At 40.2% G+C, this 5,699-nt stretch overlaps 1 protein-coding gene across 1 annotated transcript in view; it reads right to left on the reverse strand.

Moving 5' to 3' along the window:
• Positions 1 to 5,699, reverse strand: part of LOC113453650 (sodium channel protein type 4 subunit alpha-like) — a 137,403-nt gene that overhangs the window by 47,876 nt on the left and 83,828 nt on the right. The window lies entirely within an intron of this gene.

The following is a 5,699-nucleotide window of genomic DNA, read 5'->3' on the forward strand; positions in this document are numbered from 1 at the left end:
AAGTTAAATTTTTAAAACCACAAACAGTGTTTTTGTCTCCAGTGTGTGTATACTCTTGGGCCCACTCTCTCTCTCATTTGCCTGCCTGGCTTGACTGCTGCTGCACACTCTGCTAGGGGGTTTATCCCCAAACACTAACATTGGTTATGGGCCCAGCAGAGAGCACAGTCTAACTAACCAGGATATAGCAGTGAGAGCTGGTGTGAGTTGCACATTACTGTAAATACAAACTGTTTGTTAAATAGTTATTTTTCACAAGAGCAATGGCACAAGTCAATTTGCCACATCTGTCCATGATATCCAGACTAGATGGAACAAACTATGTTTCATGGTCAATGAAATGTAGTTTACTGCTACGAAGAGAAGGTTTGTGGGACATAATAGCAAACCCACCAGATGTATCAAACTTAAATCCTAATGATGAAGAGGATTATAAACTGATACAGGACTATGAAAGAAAGAATGAACAGGCTTTGTGCATCATAGGTCTCACCCTGTCTGACCAGCAACTCATTCATATCCGTGGAGTGGAAAATGCTGCAGAATGCTGGGATAATCTCAAAAGGATTTATGTTCGAGACAGTGTAGGAGCTCATATCAATCTTACACGGAAGCTGTTTAGAACACATCTTGAGATAAATGGAGACATGTTGACTCATTTAAACTGTATGAAAAGCATTTTTCAAGAATTGCAAGAAAAAGAGCTTATATTTAATGAGTTGCAACAAGTATACATTATACTGTCTTCTTTGGATCGAAGCTATGATGATTTTGTGACTGCATTAGAGGTATTGCCAAAAGACAGTTTATCAGTAACTGAGATAACCGGCAGGCTATTAGAAGAAGCCAGGAGAAGGAGTGAACGTGACCAGCTGAGGGAAGATAAGAATAAGGAAGAGAAATTATCTTCAAAGCTTGAAAGAAACCAGCTGTGTAAAGTAAAGCACCCGGAAGAAGAGAAGTTATCTTCAACGGCATACACAATTAAAAAGTGTTTTAATTGTGGAGGCAGAGGACATTTGGCAAGATTCTGCAGAAAAGGAAAAAGCCAGAATGTAAAGAAGCCAAAGAAATCCTTTGAACTGGCCATGTTTGGCAATTGTGATATGAAGAATGATTTATGGGTGGTGGACAGTGGTGCATCCCACTGCATCACGAGAGATAAGACAAAGTTTATAAAAATGTCTACAAGCTCACAACGTATATCACTCGCCAATGGTTGGCACCTCAAGGCCAAGGGTGAAGGTATTGCTTATTGTCCATGTTTAAACCAGAATATAAAAATGTTGTATGTACCACAGTTAAAAATGAATTTACTTTCTGTAAGAGTATTGGATAAACTAGGATATGTAGTTACATTTAAGAATAATAAGTGCATACTGGAAAGAGATGGCAAAAAGGTAACTGCAGCTTTAAATGGAGCATTATATGTCTTACATGATAGTAAGAAAGGGGAGGCACAGACTGTATTTAATAATATCAAGCCTCATGATGAATGTATCCATTTATTGCATAGACGTTTGGGGCATGTAAATTTTAAAATGCTAAAACGTACGGTAGAGTTATCTGAAGGAATAAGGTTAAAACCCTGTGATAAGTATTTGCGTTGTAATGTCTGTTGTGAAGATAAGAGTAAAATAATGCCTGCAAATAGGCTAAATGGTTTCAAAACTAAAGAACCTTTAGAAGTAGTATTTGCAGACATTATTGGTCCAAAGAAACCCAGTATGGGGGGTGCTCGATATATACTGAGCATTATGGACCATTACTCTAGATATGGGTTTTGCTACCTAATGAAAAGCAAAACTGAAACATATCAACATTTCTTCAACTGGTTAAAGTTTGCTGAAAGAAAAACCAAACGGCAAATTATAACCTTGGTGACAGATAATGGTACGGAATTTGTTAATAGCAAATTCCAGAGTAGATTAAAGGCAGCTGGAATAGCTCATAAGACATCTGCACCATACAGACCACAACACAATGCATATGTTGAAAGGCGAGGCCAAACATTGCAGGCAATGACCCGTACTATGTTAACTGATTCTGGGTTACCTGATTCTTTGTGGGGGGAGGCCACAATGTGTGCTAATCATTTATTAAATAACGTGGTTAACTCAACTACTGGTGAAATACCATTCACCATGTGGCATGGCAAGAAGCCTGATCTGAGTTACCTGCACACATTTGGTGCACCAGCATGGGTGCATATCCCTACACAACTCAGGCGTAAAGGGCAACACAGAGCTAAACAATTTTTCTTCGTTGGTTACCAAGCTAACCATAGGGCATATAGATTTTGGGAGAAAGGCACATCTAAGGTGTTATGTAGTGCTAATGCCCAATTTCTAGAGCACGTAGGATGGGATAAGTTAGAGCAGGATAGCAATAACGAAGTGGTTATTGAATCCTATAGAAATCCCATTAAGTATCCCTGTAACTTTAAAAATAATGTAAAGGAAGAAGTACAGGATGAAGCACAGCCCCTAGAGGAAGAAATAGCTGAAGATGAGGAACAGGTAGTAACTCAACCAAGCCCAGTAATACCCAGAAGGACTACACGTATATCTAGACCGCCTGATAGATACCAGGCTAATACAGTGTGCCAGGAAAATAGAATCCCAAATACTGTGGATGAGATTAGAAGATATCCTTCTAAAGAGAAAGAAAAGTGGTATGCAGCAATTAATAAAGAATTGAAATCCTTGAAGGATATGCAAGTGTATGAAAACGTGAGATTACCTAGTAATGAAAAACCCATTGGCTGCAAATGGATTTTTAAAATAAAAACAGATAAAGATGGAAACACAATCCATAAGGCAAGGTTAGTAGCCCAAGGCTTTAGACAAAGTGCAAAAGACTATGATGAAGTATTTGCACCTAGTCTGAAAGCAGCAACTTTAAGGGCAGCATTAGTGTGGGCAGCAAGCAAGCAATATATAGTTAACCATTTAGATGTGGAAACTGCTTATTTGCATGCTCCACTAAGACATACTGTTTATATGAAAAGGCCTAATGGATTTAAGGATGACAATGACAATAATAATGATTGTTGGTTATTAAAGAAGAGCCTTTATGGTCTTAAACAATCGGGCTATGAATGGAACCAGTATATTGTGAAGGAACTGACCAATATAGGGTTTAAAGCTGGTTTAGCCGACCCATGTCTATTTAAGAGAGAAAAGAATGGGAAAATATCATTATTATTGTTGTTTACTGATGATATTGCTCTGATAACTAAGACTAATGATGAAGCAAATGAAATAATTGCATCATTAGCCGAGAAGGTAAAAATCAAGCAATTAGGGGAGATAAAGAGATATCTAGGATTGAATATACTGAGAACACAGAAAGGTTTTAGGATATCTCAGGAAGATAAGATATCGAAATTGCTAATAGATTATAAAATGGAACTTTGTAAGCCTGCAAAGACTCCAATGAGTCAGGATATTTGCAAAATGGATACACAAAGTCCCAAATGTGATAAGGAACTGTATCAATCTTTGATTGGTAGCTTATCATATATTAGCAATTGGTCAAGGCCAGATATTGCTTTTAGTATTAATCAGCTGGCACGACACAATAATGACCCGCTTCAATGTCACTGGATAGCATTGAGAAGAATCCTAAGATATCTTAAAGGAACATTACACCATGCACTGTATTTAGAACCAAAAGGTGATCTCATATTGAGTGCTTATGCAGATGCTAGTTTTGCAGCAGAAAGAGATACTAGAAAGTCGACTTCAGGAACAGCCATAATGCTGGGTAAGACATTAATTGGCTGGAAGTCTATAAGGCAACAGCATATAAGTTTGTCTACTATGGAGGCAGAATTCTCCTGTTTATCTTTATTGTGTACTGAGTTGATTATGTACAAACAAATGTTGAAGGATATGGGTATAACTGTAAATTACCCTATAGTTGTACATGAAGATAATCAGGCAGCAATTCAAATGGCCACTAATATTGCAGTTAAAACGAGAAGTAAACATACAGATTTGAGGTATCTTAATGTACGACAATCTGTACAGAGTAAATTGATACAGCTGGAGTACTGCATGTCGGAGGACAATGTAGCTGATCATTTTACTAAAACCCAAGGTGCTATTAAGCATCTAGAGAGTTGTGAAAAATATGGGTTTAGAATGTAAAGGCATTACATATTTATATCACCCAAAAGGGGAGAATGTTGGGTATATGGATACACCAACCAGGTTTGGGTTGAATAAATATGTAAACCCAGGATTAAGTGGCTATGTAGCTTTAAGCAAGAAACTGCAATGTCATTGTGGGTGCGGTTGCAGGCAGTAATATAGGTAGGAAGGGAAACGTAATAGACCCGGCTTCTGGATGCACCTGGTTCTGTTCCTGGTCTGCTGCCTGCTGGAACGTCTATCTGCTTGCTTTTGGAGGCTACTGTGCCAGATACCATTTCAACTGAACACAAGGACTGTTTGCTTGGTGAGCTGAGGATTCAGCGTTGTCCTTGAGAGAAAGGTATCGGAAGGAGAAGATATTCAAGCAGATAAGAACATTGTACTGACTGTTAATGAACTAGGTAACTGGATTGATATACTGGATACTGACATATGGACTGAATGACACTTCTTAATCTCTGTGTGAATTAAATAACTATTTTAAAACCACAAACAGTGTTTTTGTCTCCAGTGTGTGTATACTCTTGGGCCCACTCTCTCTCTCATTTGCCTGCCTGGCTTGACTGCTGCTGCACACTCTGCTAGGGGGTTTATCCCCAAACACTAACAGGCTTCCTTCAATTAGCACAATGATATGGAATTTCTTTGATTTGTAAATGTCGGAATGCCCCACTATTGTATGATGGGTCTCCCTAGCTTCTGTGAAGACTTTCTTTCCACTTGTATTTTGAAAATGGTGCCTTCCATAATCCCATCTGTGGGCCAAGAGGTTGTGTGGGGATAAAGATGGTCTCTGGCAATGATAGATTGGCTGGCTCACTCTACAAGCCTCAGCTATGTGTCCCCTGCATTTGCAATGCTGGCAAATGGTGCCTTTAAACTTACATGCTGACCTGGGATGATTTCCCCCATACCCGACACTCTAAGGAGGTCTCTGCCCTGCTTCCAACTATCCCACCTTTGTTGCCAGTGTTAGATAGGGGGCAGGGGTGGGATTCTACTGGTTCGAATCTGTTCAGGTGAACCGGATGTTAAATTTTCACCAAATCAGTATTTGAACCAACTGGTTGGCCCTGCCCACCCACCTTGCCCCTCCAGGAGTCTTCACACAACCCATTTTCAATTCAGGGTTCACAAAGAGGCTCTGGGAAGGAGGAAAATGGGACTTCTGGAAGACCAGAAATGGGCCTGTTTCTGACTTTTGAAGGGCCTCCAGAGCCCAGGGGAGGCCATTTTTGCCCTCTCAGAGGCCCAAGGGAAGCCTCCAAACCCTGAGAAGTTGAAAAACGGCCCTACCAGAAGTACTGGAAATCACAAAACGGGCCTGTTTCCAGCTTCCGGAGAGTGTCCAGAGCCCGGGGAAGCCACTTTTGCCCTCCTTGAGGCCCAAGAGAAGTCTCTGGACCCTTGGGAAGGCAAAAAATGTGCTTCTGGAAGTTCTGGTAGGCCACGCCCATCCAGCAACTGGGCAGCAAACTGGTTGCTGAGGTTTTTGAATCCCACCTGATGGGGGTTGAGGGAAGAGACAGGATGCTCAGA

The sequence above is a fragment of the Pseudonaja textilis genome, unplaced genomic scaffold, assembly GCF_049901715.1.
Source record: "Pseudonaja textilis isolate UNSWEBS1 unplaced genomic scaffold, rPseTex1.2 PTEXSCF33, whole genome shotgun sequence".
Lineage (NCBI taxonomy): Eukaryota > Metazoa > Chordata > Lepidosauria > Squamata > Elapidae > Pseudonaja > Pseudonaja textilis.